Source organism: Rutidosis leptorrhynchoides, chromosome 2 (genome assembly GCF_046630445.1).
Source record: "Rutidosis leptorrhynchoides isolate AG116_Rl617_1_P2 chromosome 2, CSIRO_AGI_Rlap_v1, whole genome shotgun sequence".
Taxonomy (NCBI): Eukaryota; Viridiplantae; Streptophyta; class Magnoliopsida; order Asterales; family Asteraceae; genus Rutidosis; species Rutidosis leptorrhynchoides.
The window spans coordinates 288,355,431-288,374,246 of record NC_092334.1 but is presented as its reverse complement, the minus strand read 5'-3'; positions in this window follow the sequence as shown (position 1 = coordinate 288,374,246).

The window sequence follows — 18,816 nt, the reverse complement described above, 5'->3', positions numbered from 1 at the left end:
TTCTACTTCCGTTCCTGTTACAACGAACGTGATGATAATGATGGTACGGGAGTGAAGATGAACGATTATGATGATAAATAACGAATAGATAAAAGATACTGATAATCATGTTGTAATTATGAATGGGTTAGGTGATGATGGACAATGATGGGGTTTAGATGTCAATAAAGTTAATCCAATAATAATGGCTTTTGCTTTTCTGTTTCAGAATTTTAAATACATAATCATGGGTATTTAATTATAAAAGGGTTAAATACAATTATGATATTAATAATATTAGAAAAGTGAGAATGGAGAAGTGGTTCTGGGTGTTTGTGTGTAAATGAAAGGTCACGGGTTCAATCCCAGGATGTTGCAAATTTTTTTTTAAAAACAACAAACATTGGGCTTGGAAATTGAATTGGGCCGTGTGGTTTAGATGGGCTGTGAACTTTGGTTTATTGGGCCGAGATCTCTTATGTTTCATTGGGCCAAGATAATTGATGGAATGTTATATGATGATATGAAGAAGATGGAAACCGAAAACAAATTAAAAAGATTTAAATCCATAGATAAATCATAAAGTAATAGATAGAGGGATGGATTAGGGGAATTTGTGTTAACCAAGAGGTTTTGAGTTCAAATCTGGGCATAGTCATCTCATCTGGGTCTTTTTCTTCTTTTGAGGTAGTCATACTATCACTTTTATTATTCTTATTATTTTTATCATTATTATTAACATTATTATTAGTAAATAAAAAAAATAAAAAAAAATATTATTATTATCATTACTATTACTAGAAGAACCATTATTTTTTTTTTATTATTTTTTTTTGAAATTATCATTTTCATTGAAAATTTCATTTCTATTTTCATTAAAACTATTAGTATTATAAAAGGTATCATTCTTATTAAAAATTTTCTTTATTTAAAACTACTTTTTTATCTAAGCTTTCATTATCGTTATTATTATATTATTATAACAAATAAATATTTTGTAAATAAAAATATACTTATACAATAATATTACCTATAATTATATATTAAAAATATTAACATTTCTACTATATACATACACACAAAACAAATAAACATATAACATAAGATATATAAATATAAATAAAATATATTAGAATTTAGTACAAATAATATATAAACTACAGCACTAAATATATAAATACTATAGAATTATTTTAATTACGATTATATGTGTTAATATATATATAACTAATATAGGTTCGTGAATCTAGGGCCAACCCTATACTTGTTCAATGTCGTCATATGTATTTTTACTACAAAATACAATAGGTGAGTTTCATTTGCTTCCTTTTTAATTGCTTTTGCAATATATATTTTTGGGACTGAGAATACATGCGCTGCTTTTACAAATGTTTTACGAAATAGACACAAGTACTTAAAATACATTCTACGTTGAGTTGTACCATGGCATATTCTTTATACTTGGTAGCTAATATTTACGTGAGGAGCGTAAACGCGAATCATGTTGATAGATCTATCGGGCCTGACAACCCCAACCGGGCTGGACGACCAGTTTTAAACGGTTGCACAGTACTTCGTTTCGTTACTACACTTGGTACGGTGTAGGGTTTATTTAAGAATATGCTGCTGTGATTTAAATGTTAAGTATGGTTACCAAGTGCTCAACGACTTTTTCATACACTTGCGAGTGTATTATGTTTATAAATATGAAATCTTGTGGTCTATTAAAATAATGGAAATGATTGTTATGATAAACCTATGAACTCACCAACCTTTTGGTTGACACTTTTAAGCATGTTTATTCTCAGGTACGAATTAAGTCTTCCGCTGTGCATTTGCTCATTTTAAGGACATTACTTGGAGTCGATCATCGCAATGGGGCCAGATGTTGATGATTTCGTCCAGGTGGATAAGGACGGGTTGTTACATCTCCACAGTAGGAATCTGTAGCCTTGCACAGATTAGTCAAGAGGCGAAGCTAAAAGGTAGTGAATAGATGTCCTGACCCAAGCATTAATGTCACCGTCTTTGAGTATATCTCCCAACATCCAGCTTTGAATATGAAACTAGGGTCCTTGGATTCGTGGAAGATACGTGCTATCTGCTTCGTAACATAGGTGGCAATGTTGAATCGGTATGGTTCAAGATGTGAGAATGGATTATTGCGTCTTCCTTCTTCTGCCACTACGTCTTGTAACTCCTTGATTATCAGATCAGCGTGGTGATCAATTGTTACGTAAATCACTAGCCTCTCTGGTGTGCTTTTGAAATTATCTCTTTCCAAGAGAGCGAAGAAGCTGTGAATATCCTCAATCATTTGCAAATCAGAGTGATAAGTCGGTCATCCGGTGGAGAGGTCCATATGCTTCCAGATGAGAGACAGTAGTGCTTGTTGATTTGCTGAGAACGAAAGTAAAGATCCGGCTAAGGCGTTGTAAATCTTAGAGTAAATGATCTTCTGATCTCGACAAAATCTTGTCTCTAAAATAGTGCGAACCACTGAGTTGTGCTCTCGTTGCCTTTCTTTGCGGTAGATATGATCGTGAAGGGTATTGATAAAGTCTTGAATGCGCTCTTCTAAGATTTCAACAATATTGTCTTCTCTCTGCAGATAGACGTTGTATTCGTCTCTGATAGCCATGATCCGTTCTCTTAAGCGTAGCGTGAAGTCAATTGTTGATTTACGGATGGCTTCGAGAATATCTTCAAATTCATCGGTGTCATTGATGAGGGTTATCATGTCGATGTGAGTAGATATGACCGGAATCTGATCTGAAGTAGAGTCCGGCTCCTCCTGATCTGGTTCGGATGGAGAATATGAGTTATCTAGAATGTCTTCATGTTGCTCTTCCTTGTCATCATCGGTGTAATAGTCTTCCGAGGATTCGTCTGATGAATGGGCTTCTTCAGTATTCTGGTTCTTCACTTTGACATTTGCAGGGTCAATCTCTATATCTTTAGTCTCAACCTTATCAGTTTTCTTCTTGAAACGAATGATTAAACTGTGATCTTCTGTCTCAAGCCTCATTAATTCTTCGTGACGTTACAGGCTTAGAGAGGGTATTATCGCAGTTCCCTTTACGTCTCCCATTTCCTTTTCCTCCTTAGGTTCTTCCTCATCCTCTATTTCTTAACTAGGATCCTCTTCTTCCATTTCTGGGTCGTCTGCAGACTGTGATTCGACACTCATCTCGATATCATTGGCTGGTGGTGGAGACTCATCATAGGAAGTGATCCGTCCGGTGGAAATAGCAAACATCTCTGCCTATCCCGAAAGATCGGTAGGTTGGTCAATTTTGAAGGTAACTCTCTCCCCATGTGATCACAAGATCAAGGTTTGATTGTACACATCAATGACAGTGCTAGCCGTATTCATGAAAGGTCTTCCTACACTATTAGTTTGTGTAGGTCTTCCTTAATGTCCATTACTACGAAATCCGTAGGATACAAGAATTTGTCGACTTTCACCAAGATGTTCTCAACTATTCCCTTAGGATATTGAATTGTGTGATCGGCAAGTTGGATTGTCATTTTAGTTGGTGACAAGTCTCCTAACTCTAATCTCTTGTAGAGAGAGTAGGAGATTAGGTTAATACTTTCTCCTAAATCTGCTAGCGCATGAATGATTCCAGACTATTAGATTGAACATGAGAAAATGAATCGGCCCGTATCCCCTAGCTTTTGCGGTAGAGAGTTTCTGAGTAATGCCGAGCATTCTTCACTCAGTGGAATTTTGTTAGAATATGGTATCCTTTTCATTGTAGAGAGAAGCCTTCAGATGTATCTCTTCTGATTAGGGACCTTGGACATGGTGTCCAGGAATCTTCCATAAAGTTTGAAAGAATCCAGCTTGGATGGTTCCTCCTGTAGCCTTCCAGGGTAAGGTACATGAACTGGAGTTGCAGTGGACAGGTTTCTGAGTATATGTCGATTTGTTCTTGAGCCTAGCTGACCTTCTAGTAGTTCTTCCTCTAGGATTACGGAATCCATTTGCTTAGCTTCCTCTATGAGGAGGTTTTGGATAGTATTACTAGGTAATCTCCCTTGTGGTCGAGTTTCAAGGCGTTGTGATAACTATCCGAGCTGCGTTTCTAGACTTTTGAGCAGAGCCAATTGATTTCTCATTAGTATCTCCATCTGGTCTTGTCTGGATGCAGTTCTCTGATTCAACTGTTGTTGTCCTAGGATGAACTGAGTCAACTGATCATCAGTCCCGAGAGTAGGGTTGGTTACTTTCGTAAAATGGGTGGTTGGGGAATTTTTCTCAGCTGGTAGACCAGTGAGTGGAAGTGGTTGATCGTAGGTCAATTGAGATTGTTGAGGTGGATAAGGTGGGTAACGATAGCGAAAAGGCTGGTTGTTTCGTTGAAACTGGTTAACCCTTGGTTGTTGATTGAATTCGGGATTTGATTGAGGAGCTGGGTATTGAACGTAACAGACTGAACCGTTAGGGTTCTCGTACTCAACTTGATATTCTTCAGTGGGTTGTGGGTTGGTACAATTAACACAGGCCTGAGCCTGGTTGAGCTGCTGTGGCTGCGTTTTCAATTCTTCAAGTTGTTTGGCAAGAGATTCCATCTTGTCCGTGAGAGATTTAATAGCCTCTATTTGATTGTTAAGTGCGGAGAGTAGTGCAGATGATGAAGTTGTTTCACCACTGTTCCAGTCATGATGATGCATTATCATGTTCTCGAGAAATTCTCATGCTTCATTTGCGGTTTCGTTCACCAGATTTCCTTGAGCTGCTGCATCGATCGTCGTCCTATAAGACCATTGTAGAAGGTACATATTTGAGCTGACCGTTCTAACTGGTGATTAGGGCATTTCTTCAGCTGGGTTTTGAATCGCTCCCATGTAGTGTAAAGAGATTCATTATAACTTAGTTTAAAGTTAATGATGTCGTTCTTGAGTTTGGTTTGTTTAGAATGAGGGAAATATTTGGTTAGGAATTTAGTAGCCATCTCCGTCCATGACGTGATTGAATCTTTTTCCAATCCTTCAAACCATGTTTGTGCATGATGAGTGAGAGAATAGGGGAACAAGTAGCCGGACTATATCTTGTCCTATCCCTGGCTGTTTGTAGGAGTTTGAAAGAGATATGACTTTATCAAGGTGAGAGTTAGGATCATCATTTGGTAATCCATGAAACTAAAAGCCATTTTGGATAATCTGTATAATGTGATGTTTTAACTCAAATGAGTGTCCTTGAATATCTGGGAATCTGATCGGTCCTCCTCGACCTTCAGTCGACGGTTTGGTGTTTTCTACTAAAGTGACGCGGAACACCATTTGATTTCTGATTCGTTCTTCCTTGTGTGCTTTAGAGATTATTGCGTCTGGATCAGGTATGAGATGACCCGACCTAATCCATAAGGACTAATACAATAACATATGATTACGTTGCGAGGTATTTGACCTCTATATGATACATTTTACAAACATTGCATTCCTTTTAAAAGACAAACTTTCATTTACATCGAAAGTTGACAGGCATGCATACCATTTCATAATATCCAACTATAAATAACCTAATCTGTCATTTACTTAATCATAATCTTTATTGAACTCAACGACTTGAATGCAACGTCTTTTGAAATATTCCATGAATGACTCCAAGTGATATCTTTATAATAAGCAAATGCACAGCGGAAGATTTCTTTCCATCCTGAGAATAAACATGCTTTAAAGTGTCAACCAAAAGGTTGGTGAGTTCATTAGTTTATCATCAATATTCATTTCCATTATTTTTAATAGACCACAAGATTTTCATTTCCATTTCTCATAAATATACATCCCATACATAGAGATAAAAATCATTCATATAGTGAACACCTGGTAATCGACCTTAACAAGATGCATATAGAATATCCCCATCATTCCGAGACTCCCTTCAGACGTGATAAATTCGAAGTACTAAAGCATCCGGTACTTTGGATGGGGCTTGTTGCGCCCGATAGATCTATCTTTAGGATTCGCGTCAATTAGGGGCCAGTTCCCAAATTCTTAGATTACCTGACTAAAAGGGGCATATTCGATTTCGATCATTCAACCATAGAATGTAGTTTCGATTACTTGTGTCTATTTCGTCAAACATTTATAAAAGTACATGTATTCTCAGTCCAAAAAATATATATTGCAAAAGCATTTAAAAAGGGAGCAAATGAAACTCACAATACTGTATGTCGTAGTATAAATACATATGACGGCATTGAACAAGTGCAAGGTTGGCATCGGATTCACGAACCTATATTAGTATATGTTGGTCAAATAAATGTCTAACAATTTAGGTCAGGTCATAGTGTTACACAATCCTAATGCTCGAGATTATCATGCAAAAGTCAACAAAAGTCATCTAATCCAAAAATGACTTCCAAAATCTATTTATGTTTATTATATAACTTAAATATAGTCATTTTATATATTTAAATATATTTATCAGATTTTATTACAGTAAATAATAAAAGTCATTTATTAATAAAAATTTATATTAAAATTTATATATGATAAAAATATACTTTTATATATCTCAAGTAATATAATTTATACAGTTCACTCAATATCATAAAAATATAGTGGTATCTATTATTAATGTAATTATATTACGTGTGATAAAAATATCTCTGTATTACATATTTATTTGATAAAATAATATTGAAAATAATAATAATGAGTAAAAGTTGTATTATTTTGTTGTAATAATAATTATTATCCTAATAATAATAATAATAATAATAATAATAATAATAATAATAATAATAATAATATTTATTTACTAATGATGATATTAAGTATAATAAAATGATAATTCTAATCATGAAAATTTTAATAATAACGATACTTTTTATTATTAGCTGTAATAATAATAATATTTTATAAAAATACTAATTCTATTCAAAATGATAATTTTTAATAATAATAATACTCAAATGATAATAATATTGATATTTTATAATAACAATGATATTTCTATTAAAATGATAATTTTAATAAAAATGATAGTTTTAATATTAATGATACTTTTAATAATAATAATAACGATAATAATAAAATGATAGTTTTGATAAAAATATTAATTATTTTAATAATAATAATAATAGTAATAATAATAATAATAATAATAATAATAGTAATAATAATGATAATATTAATAATAACATTAATGGTAATAACGATAGTAATAATAATAACAATTACAATTTTTAATGATAATACTTATATTAATAACGATAATGATAATAATAATAATATTAATTATTAGATAATAACATTAGTGACGATAATAACGACGATAACGATAACGATAACGAAAATGATAACGATAACGACGACCGTATTAATAATAATCGTTTTTAATAATAATACTAAAAATAATGATAATTCAGTTGACTATATTATTTAAGCCATTCATCGAAATCATATGTTTTCTAAATGGAAAGTTATTAAATTTTCATCAGCTTTCCAATGATATGCATATCATATACATATATTAGTTGCATATGTAACGAACTCAATATTTATCATAAACTATTTAATGACTAAATTAAGCATACAAACATGCATAATCATATATACTCGAGCACTAATCAGGGATACACTATTAATATATAAAAGATAGGATATGAATGCTCACGTATCAATATTGAGATTCAATATTGTAGGAAAGTACGTAGACGCAACGGAGATGATTAACACTATGTTGACCTCATGAGCTATATCCCCGAACTATACCCATAACCTCTATAGCTATAACCCATAATTTCCTTAGCTCTATCCCGCTCGAAAAACTCGTTTTGAAATGACTTGTTAATGACTCCGTCATAGTATTTTATGTAAAATACTAATAATAATAATACTAATACTACTAGTAATAATAATAAAAAGATTAATATTAATAATCTCTCTTATTCTTAAAGTAAAACCACAATTGAGTGACAAATCTCATCAACTTTAAATCCTAGCCATCCAATTTGTTGACCACCTCTAATCCTAGCCATCCATTTCGAATCCCTCCCTTAATCACGTGACAATCTGTAGGATTAGGATCTAATCAGATGAAATTAGCCCTAAGTAGAAAAAACACACGGGTTCCAGACAAAGAATTAGGGGTTATTTTCTTCCCATACATTTGTATCCACGCACAATTCATCATCCTCACAGTTCATCACACGATGAGGAAAAACCCTAATTTTCCTCTACATCAGTTACCAACGAAGGCTCCCTCTAAACTGCTTTTCAGTTACCAGATCTCTATATTCATCTTATACCTAAAAACAAAACCCATTTACGTTTCAAACAAATCGGATAGTGCATCAAGCTTTCAATCCAATAATCTTAATGATTCATCACTTTTTAAATTCAATTCCTGATATCACCTAATTTCGATTCCAACTTTGATTAGGGTTCTTAATTTCAGGTATATTATTTATGTATCTATATTTATTAATTTCTAAACTAACTTACGTATTTTATGAACTTTTCAGGTATTTGATTGTATGATACTTTATATGTATTATTAATTTGTAGACTGACATTTGTGTTTTATATTTATATGTATATGTATATTTATTATCTGCATCAGTAACTATCTTTGATTGGTTATAAACAAAGCTGATACAACTACAAAGCATATCTTTATTTCCAACCATACAAAGCATAACAATTAACAAGTTGAGATTTGTGTGTTAAAATTTATTGTGAATTCAATGGGTTTAATTACAGAAATCGTGTACTATGTGAAAACGATTAATACTCGGTTGGATTATTTGCAAGAATCACCTTTTCATCAATTTAGAGTGGAAACTTGTATTATATGTGTGTGTATTACATAGTGATCTCGATCTACATCAACTCCTCTTATGAAACCCTAATTTATTTACAATTTATGTTCTTCGTGGCGGTCGTTTCGATTTCACCATAGGGTATTGGATTTTGTGCGAGCCATTGCGGTTTAAGGTGAATCGATTCTGTCTGCGCAATTATCATCTGACCCTAGGGTTTTTGATTTTCTGCCAGCGATACATGATTAAAAACCCTGAATTTTGTTTATGTTCGTTACTTTATTAGATTAAAAACCCTAAATTTTTGTAGGGTTGTTTAACAGTTGGGTCATCGAGTTGATTTCAGATTCTAAAAACGACCAGGTATGCTTTATTGAAATTTTGTCCAACTGTTGGTTCCTTCTCTTGAAATTTTATCCAACTGTTATTTTTTTCTGCATATCGGTAGTTCCAGATAGATTTGAGAAGCGATCTTGATTTGGAGGCTTTGACAAAAAGAATACAGGTATAGTTTTCTTGTGTATGGGTTCTTTAATTCTTTTGTATTGTTGTATTTGGAAGATGGTAGTGCTATAATACGATAACTTTCTAATATAAACTGGACTGTAAGTAGATATATTGGATGTACAATATATTATCTAAAAAAAAAAACTGAACCAACTTCCTAAAATTTTGTCAATCAAATTAATCAAAAAGAGCCTAAACGTTTAATTGATAATTTTGAGTTTTTTTAAGACTTAAATAATTGAACTTCCCTAAAATGAATGTGTAACTCTTTTGTGCAGGTTTTGGAATTTTTGGTGTTCTTCCCTTTTTTTTGGTTTAGTTCCTCATATCTCAATACTAAATAAAGGTTTCACAATGGGTTATGACTTTGTTTCCAGATTTTCCAGGGTTGCATTTGGCTAGCACTTATGTGGTATTGAGTTTGTTGTTGTTGTTGTTGTTGTTGTTGTTGTTGTTTGAAGTTTGTTTGTTCATCCTGAGGTGATATAATTTTGTTTGGTTTGTTTTTCGTTCAGGTTGTTTGGATTCCGTTGCACCATTCATACCCAGCCATTTTTTGAGGTTTCTCAGTGTAAGTGGCAAAATAGGCGGGTCAGAGGTAGGTCAGTCGGAACACTTTTTTCCAAAATCAAGATATATATTTTAAATGATAATCTGATATGATTATTTGAATAAATATAACATTAAATTACCATGTAGTAGTAGGGGAACTAACACAATACTTGATAGTAGTGGAACTCACAGAGTACCTGATTTGTTGTAACTTATTGATCTTTAATGCATTCATGGATTCTAGAATTATCATGATTCAAGATTTTAAACCAACAATTGCCAAACTTGGGCTCAAGATAAAGTTCTTCACGTCGAGGAACAAGACCGGAAAAGAATCATGAATCATGTGAAAGGGTGATTGCACTCATTGTAACTGACGAGGAGGTACAATTTACAAATTTAATATGATACAACTTATTTATATTGAAGTTTTTTTTTTACTCAAATTAATATAATATGGTGTCAGTTTAGTTGTTAATAGTTCTATCCTTTTTTTTAATTCTTTTTAACACATCAAGCAATAAGGTTAAATTTAGGTCTGTTAGGTAAGTTGCTGTTAATGTATTGAAATCTATTTTATTTGTTTTGTTTCACATAATATAAGATAATTTATATGAGATAATTTATTGAAAAGAGTCTGTTCAAATATTGAAAAAAGATGAGAATAGTATGTTGTGTTATTGAAAACAGTCTTTATTGAAGTTTTACTCAAATCGATACATATTGAAGTTTTTTTACTCATGTGGTAGCAACAGTTTTACTCATGTTGTAGCAACAGTATGATGTGTGTCTTTAGTGGCAACCAGGTAGTTAATGAAGTCACCTATGCTGCAGGTGCTAATATTTGCAAGAAAAATGATAGTTGTGATGTCGACTTTTCAGAAAAGTTGAATTCGGACAAAAGTTTTGGCTGCGATTCTATGGAGGAGGAAGGCATAGAGAGCAAGCTGATGATAAGTTCAGTGTTGATGAAGTAAGATATTGTAATGAAAATATCGAAGTGAAGGTAGATGACTTTGTTCATGTTTCGGTCGAGGATGCAATAACTAACAATAAAGATGTGCCTATTAAAGATAAAATTGGTCCTAGCGTGACATCCGTAATAAGAAATCCTCAGGGTAAGCTTTATCTTAATTTTCATTTTTGATTTTGGAAATTTGGTTGTTTTTCCCCCTAATGTTGTGTAAGTCTTAAAGTAAAAAGGTTTAACCTTTCACGTGAATGACCAAATCATATCAAAGTTTCTACTTTTATGTCTTATTAGAGGACAGTTTACAACGGTGGTGATTAGCCTTGCCCTCAATGCAAAATCAGATACAAACGTCTTAAAAGTAATATTTTTTTTAAATGTACTGCATTTTGTTAATTTCGTGCTAATTACTGAAGTTTTATCAGCATTTACACCAATATATATATATATATATATATATATATATATATATATATATATATATATATATATATAGATTTTAGTGTTGATTTGTAATTGGTTCGCGGTGGAATTTGGTTGTGGTGGTTGTAGGCTGCGGTGTAGTTGTATACAAATAAGTTTTGTATTGTTGACTGTGTGATCTGTTTCAGTTTGCAGCTCTCAATGAGTAAGATTCTAGAAAGAGAGGCTGTGATGATGAATATGTGGGAGTTGGGTCGGGCAATGAGATAGAAATGAGTGTTTATGTGATTTTGCAAATGTTTTTTTTTTTGTATCTCAACTTTCAGGTCCCTTCTGATATCCCGTCATCAGATAAACAATGTAACTCTGAGGTATATTTTTCTCCTTCTCTTTCTGATATTTTTGATGCAAGCCGTTAACTTTACAGGAATTAAACATTGTCAATGATGTTTTTTTAGCCTTTATGTTTTCAGAGTTTTTGAAGTTTAGGCAATTAGAACATTTAATATCAACCTTTGACGTTTATGCAATTAGAACATTTCATATCAACCTTTAAAATCGACTCAATTTGACACTCAAAAAGAATGTTGTTGATTTTTAATTTTATTTTTATGGTTTTAGTTTGCATTTTTCTCTATGTGCAAGTGTGTTGGTTACTTGGTTAGAATTGAGGTATAGTATTTAAATTTATTGTGGATTTTGTTGTTGCTTGCTTCCAGGACGAAGGAGCTACAACCGAGCATACACCATCATCATCATCTTCAAAATGATACTACGTCTACTGGGTCTGGTATGCAAGTGAAAGAGTTTGAAACTGGTTGGAAACTTGCATTGGTTACCACACCTAGCACCTATATCTCTTAAGTCCAGTACAGGCAACTGGTACATTGATTTCATATTGTTGTATGTAGGGGCAATATGGGCGGGGCATGGACTGGCTGGGTAGTGGTCATATTCTGTTCTATTGGGAATGGATAATTTTGTGGTTATATATGGGTAGTGGGATTGACCCTTCAAGGCTTATTTTGCTATGTATTAAAAGAAGTTATAACTAATTAATACATCAAATTTGATTATAAGAACTTTGTTAGTAAAACGAGAGTCATATTCTGATTAGGAAAGCATAAATGGCAGAATTAATTAATCAAGTTTCTCAATACAGTCACAAAACATTTTTTCCCCATTGGGTATCTATTTTTTTCCCCACCATAACCGAGTCAAATGCTTTCTTGAAGTCATACTATATTGTTATTTAATGTTGATGTGATACTATATTGATAAAATTTGGTAGCCTTAATTTTGAAATTTTCTATTCGGTAGTTAATTGATAATTGTTTCATTTATTGCTTTATTCAACATTTAGTGTACCATCTTTATAGCTTCCTTTGTGGATTCAATTATTTACAACTATCAGTGTCACAGTTGTGTAAGATCATGTGGTCATCAGTTTAAGATCTTTGTTTCAAACAGAGTCAAGACAATTTTATCAATGGTATGATGAACAAAGCACATGAGCACACCCACTCATACCAGGACAAAAATATAAGGTAACACGATCTTTGAAGCTTTTCAAAATCTTACATTTGTGTTTTTTGTGTGGCTTTCGAGAGACCAATATTACTATTCTTTGCATTAGCAGCCAAAAAGTGAGACACATATATTTTGAAATGTAAAATTTCAAGTTATGAAACGAAATATCAGTTGTTTTGTTGTTATAGAGTTAAAATTGTATTAATTGACCGTTTGGACCCCTTGACCCGTTTGGACTATATAGTGTCAAACCGGGTATTTGTTGGGTTAAACATGTGTACCATGTCGTTTACGGTGTATTGGCAGGTTTTGTTTTTTTGAAAACGATTCTTGAACTTATATTGGTTAAAGTGGGAAATCATGATCCATTTGGGTCATAATTGTCCATTCTGACCCGTTTACATTATCTTTTGGAAATTTGAAGTTGCCAACAGGATTATAGAGTCATTTTAGAGTTGTGGAGTGATTTGGGGTCACCTGTGTACGTTCGATAACAATATGGGTCGTTAACTAAATTTGATGTCAATTTGGCTAAAATTGTTAAAATCACTCTCGGACCTAATTTGTGGGTTCACAAGTTAAAATTGGTTGACTTTTGATGGAAACTAAACTTTGGGGCAGAAAGTATCCACGACAAACTTTCAAACAGTATATGCTATGTCCGGGTTTGTCGAATCTAAATAGGTTTTAAACGTGTGTCAAAATGGGAGGCGGGCTGCTACTGTACAGCAAACAGCAACTGTAAAAAGAAGAGATTTGATATTTAATTAGCAATCATATTTGTTTAATTTTTGTTTGAAACATGGATGGTATATGTAATTAATACTTGGTGAATCGACTTTGGCATCTTCAGGGCCATCAAAAAACAAGAGTTGGTAGGTATGAAGTTGGAAAAATACTTGGTGAATCAACTTTTGCAAAGGTCAAACCTTCTAGAAATGTTGAAATTGGTTACAATGTTGCTATCAAGATTCTTGATAAAGAAAAAGTTCTTAAACATGAGATGATCACCCAGGTAAGTATATAAATATATGTTCTTTTGTATTGTAATTACAGCGTTGACTTTTTATAGTCTTGATTGAAGTTGTTGGTGTCCTTATAAATCAGTAACTTGCCCTTAGTGATGATCTTAGTTTCATCATATTAATTAGTTTAATCATTAAATTTGCTTTTTCTTTGATTTCAGTTGCTTTTGAAGCTGCATATCCGATAATCATGTTAACTAGATACTAAAAACACAAATGTTGGATTGCTCATGGACCATATCAGCTAATCACAGCTTTGGTTGAGCAATTTGAGGTGCAAGTAATGTTTTAAAATGAAAGTAAATATCACTTGGATTTGGAGTCAGAATGTAGGTGTAATCAAATAATATGTTACTCCGTATATGCTAATCATTTTAGACTCATCATGTTTGTTGTATGTTTAATAGGATTTTGTCCATAATATTTTAAAATGCATTCTCACTAGGATATGAATTAAACTTTTATTCATATAGAGATCCATATGATTTGCTAGAATAATATTAAATTATGCAAAATCAACTACACTGTTATTACCATTGTGTAGTCAATCCTTCAATCACCCTATCTTAATGTCAAAACTTATTATTACGTACTTTATCTCCTACTAAATTAGTGACATATAGCAGGTGCTAATTTGGGTAACGAAGGATTAATTAGGTTTCATTAATGTAGGTAAATTATACAATAATGTGGGAAATTTTGAAATGCATAATCTTTTTAGACAGATGCTTTATGGGTTTATTTGTTAACTTTTGCTCAACAACTATATAGCAATATTCTATGATTGTGTCCGTTATTGAAAACCATGCAAATAATATAATGTTTCGCATTAAGTAGTTTCTAACTAATGCTTGCTTAATCCCATAAAGTAGCCCCGCGAATTCCCTTGGAACTTCTCATGGCCAAGTAACCAATAAACCATAGTCTGAAATCGATTTGTATATGTATATGCATATTGTTTTAATTTGCAAAAAAATCTACATTGATTATAATTCATGTAACACTACTACGTTAATTGAATCAAGTTATTATAAACCTAACAAATACTATTTAACATATATATAGTTATTGGAACAAATCAATGGGATTCATCCCTCACAAAGCCCCGCGAATTCGCGGGTATTCCACTAGTAATATTAATATTAATAATAATTATAATTATAATTTATAAGTATAGAGAGAGATGCGAGAGATATCAAATGAAACTGGAACCAGAAGAAGTCATGCGTTTTATAGATCCTTACACCCATCTACACCCCATGCGATCGCATGGGGTTTGTGTATCATAGCCATGCGATCGCATGGATGCTGCTTCCAGCTAATATTCGCCCAAAAAGTCTTGCCGACACACTTATATAATATATAATGATATATATATTTAATTTATATAATTATATATATATTATATTATATTTATGGTCATAGGTGATTTAGAAATTTAGTTCCGATGAATTTTACGTTGTCCCACGACTTATGTCCTGGTTCCGATTCCTCAAAAGTATTTTCATATGCCAAGAAAACTTGTACTTTACGTTTTGTGACAGGTACCTTTATCAATAATTAGACCTATTCGCTAATAAATTATATTTCATGAAATGTAACTTATATATTGGAGTGTTTTGGTCATTTAATTCAACTTCTCGTTATTTATGAAAATATTAATTTAGATCAAAACGTTTTGTGTCCAGTTAATATTATATTTTATCACTTTGTAATATATATATATATATATATATATATATATATATATATATATATATATATATATATATATATATATATATATATATATATATCTTCTTTTGAAATTATAAATTTGTACATATTATAATTGAAATATTTATTTAATAATATAATATTTAGTTTTTCAAAACTAATTATATTTCAAAGTTTAATATATATAATTTAAAATCGTTTAAATAATAGATATTATTATATCACCTAACGTTTACGCTCTAAAACTTAGTTTAATCATTTATGCGCCAACGTTTATTTTAACTCCTCAAACGTTTTAAATAACATATCTAAAAATCAGTCGAATCAAATAAACAAGTGTTACTACTATCTACTTAACTAATTTGAAATCAAATATATCTAATATACATAAACACGTTTTAAATACATGTTGCAAGTTATCTATATATTCAACAACCAATATTCTAATTCACGTTATTTAAACAAGGACATTTTAATAATCAAATTCCATTATATCGAAAAATGTTTTCATACACTTGTAACTAAATCAATTGATTAATATGTAATTTAGTCTTCCACTAACTTTTGTCTAATTCTCGTTATTTGACACTTTGTTTTCATATGTAGGTCACTTTATCAATTATTTTGAATACCGTTAAAAAGAAGAGGTTTTCTAATTCAAAGTGAACCTCTCAACAGAGACCCGTAATCATAACACAATGTATTTGATAATTCAATCATTTAAAATAATCTTTTACTTCCGTCGATAATTATATTAAATATATATTGAAACAAATATGTTCATGTAAAGTATTATACATCTAATACTTTGTTAACGTTTTCAATTAATATAACTATATCTTATATATATACATGTCTATACACATAAATGTTCGTGAATCGTCGAGCACAGTCAAAGGGTAATTCATTACATGAACACAGTTCAAAGTTTTTGAGATTTCAACAATACAGACTTTGCTTATCGTGTCGGAACATATAAAGATTAAGTTTAAATTTAGTCAGAAATTTCCGGGTTGTCACATGGTACGAAGAACAATGACCCTGGTCTATATCGGGTTTGGGTCATACACTGGGTATACCTTTTTGTTTTTAATTTTAAGTAGATAAGCTAAGTTCCTAATTTAGTCTAAAATAATCTAAAGTAATCTAAGGTAGTCTAAGGTAGTTTTAATCTAAATTAGTTTTAATCTAAGGTAATCTAATCTAATTATCCTAAGTTTAAATATGTTTTTGTGCTACTAATTCCCTGGTATTTTAATAACAGAGCTTTACACGAACTATTCAATAAACCAAGTGGCCAGGCCGACTACGGAGAGGCAAGATCCTTTTAGTTCCAATATAATTGGAGACTGTTCAAAAAATCCAACAACCAAGTCCGTGTATAATTGTCTTTCTTAGACACCACTAAATGCTTGTGAATGAGTTAGATAAAAAGCAGTATTATCTGATACCAAGTCCCCAGCAACGGCGCCAAAAACTCTACCCTCCCAATGATATGGCCAAAATGGACGATGTTATTTGTACGGTGTCGTTAGGTCGCAACACGTCAGAATCGCTTACCAAAAGGGAGTAATGGTTTTAAATTTATATTTAGCGGGGCCTAAATCATACTACTCCTTATTATGAGTAAGGGAAGTATGACCTAGGGTCGTATTTTTAAGATATCAGTTGAATTGAACCTATAGTTAAAGCTTAAGATAATTCTAAGGTGAAGGAGTAGTAGTTTGTTACCTAATTTTGGGTTTTCTAGTTTACAAGATGAAGTAAAGTAAATGCAATAAAATTTGTACTTCAGATAAGGTTAAAACAAGCGCATGCTATGATTTCATCAGTTACTTTACCGAGATTATGGAATGCTGGCTCATAAATAGGTAGTGACCTTGTATTCATTACCGATATCGCTCAAATTATACATATTTATTATCGCGATATCGGTTCTTTATTTGCGTTTATTCGAAGAAATGTGAAGACTTTTGTTATTTATTGAGATAAAATGATAAATATAGCTCCAGAGGTCTTCGGGTTAGTGTTTTGGTGATTTCTTGCTTAGTTTTGATGATATTTGAGCTTAAAGTACGTTTGGATGCAAGAAAATGAAGTTTTGCGGAATCTGAAATGTATCGCGACTGAGATAGATGGTGTCCCGGTCGTAATAGGTTGGCAGGGATTGACAGAATTCGTAATAGATTGATCAAGGTCGCGATAGATGCATCGCGATCACCATAGATGCATCACGGTTGCGATGCTATTTGTGGATCCCGGTCGCGTTAAGGCCATCGCGGTCGCGATGCGGGCTCGAACTGGTGACTTTTTGTCCTACTATAAATACTCGAGGATTTTAACCCTAAAGGTGTGTGCAGTTTTCCAGCTACAAATTAAAGGGTTCTTTGAAGATCTAAACCCTCCCATTGAAGACTTGCTATTTCTTTACTTCTCTTCAATTAATCATTACAATTGGTACTCGTTTTTATCATCAGTTTATCTTGTAATCATGAATACTATTGCTTTTCATTGTTTGATTGTTCTTTGTTATTTTAATATGCTAGGCTAAATCAGTTTAGTGTTTGCTTGAATGTGAAACTACAAGTATTGGATTGTCCTATCTTAATGATTTAATGTTTTGATGATTGAAATTGATTGTGTTTGGTTAAAGATCCATTCTTGTGCATGTTCTTAGTTCTTAATTCAATTACATAGGTTGTTAATCATTTAATGTGAGTTAGATTTGAGATGCAATCTATGCTTCAACACTTAGGTGATCAAGACAAATAAAGAGGTGATTTCAAGTGATTATGTCATTGATTTAATTGGTAATTGAAAGACTAGTGAAATGCATGATAGTGAAATTGTTACAAGTGATTGTGATATTAGGACTTTATGTGAATTTATTCCAAATCAAGTCTCATTAGTTTCTATCAAATATAGTTTAATCTATTGAAGTGAGTTTATGTGAGTTTACCAACTTTGATTGATTAGTACTTTGTGAAAAGTCATACAACTATATTCAAAACATAATAAACGGTAATAATTGCAAGGACAATCCATACGAGTAGTGAATCATTCAAGTGAACACTGTTTTATCTTTATTGTTAATTCATTTCGTTTTACTTCGCGTTGATTACGTGAATTGAAATACAAACCAAAATTTTTAAACTGAATTCTAGGATAATTATTAGTGTTAAGATCTTCATTAAACTACTCTCTGTGGAACGAACTGGTCAATTACTTATAGATTACTGCATGATCGGGTTATAGTTGCCTGTATGTGTGTGATAATTGTTAAGTTTTTAGCTAGTTATTTTAAGGTACGATTTCACATATCAACTTTTTGGCGCCG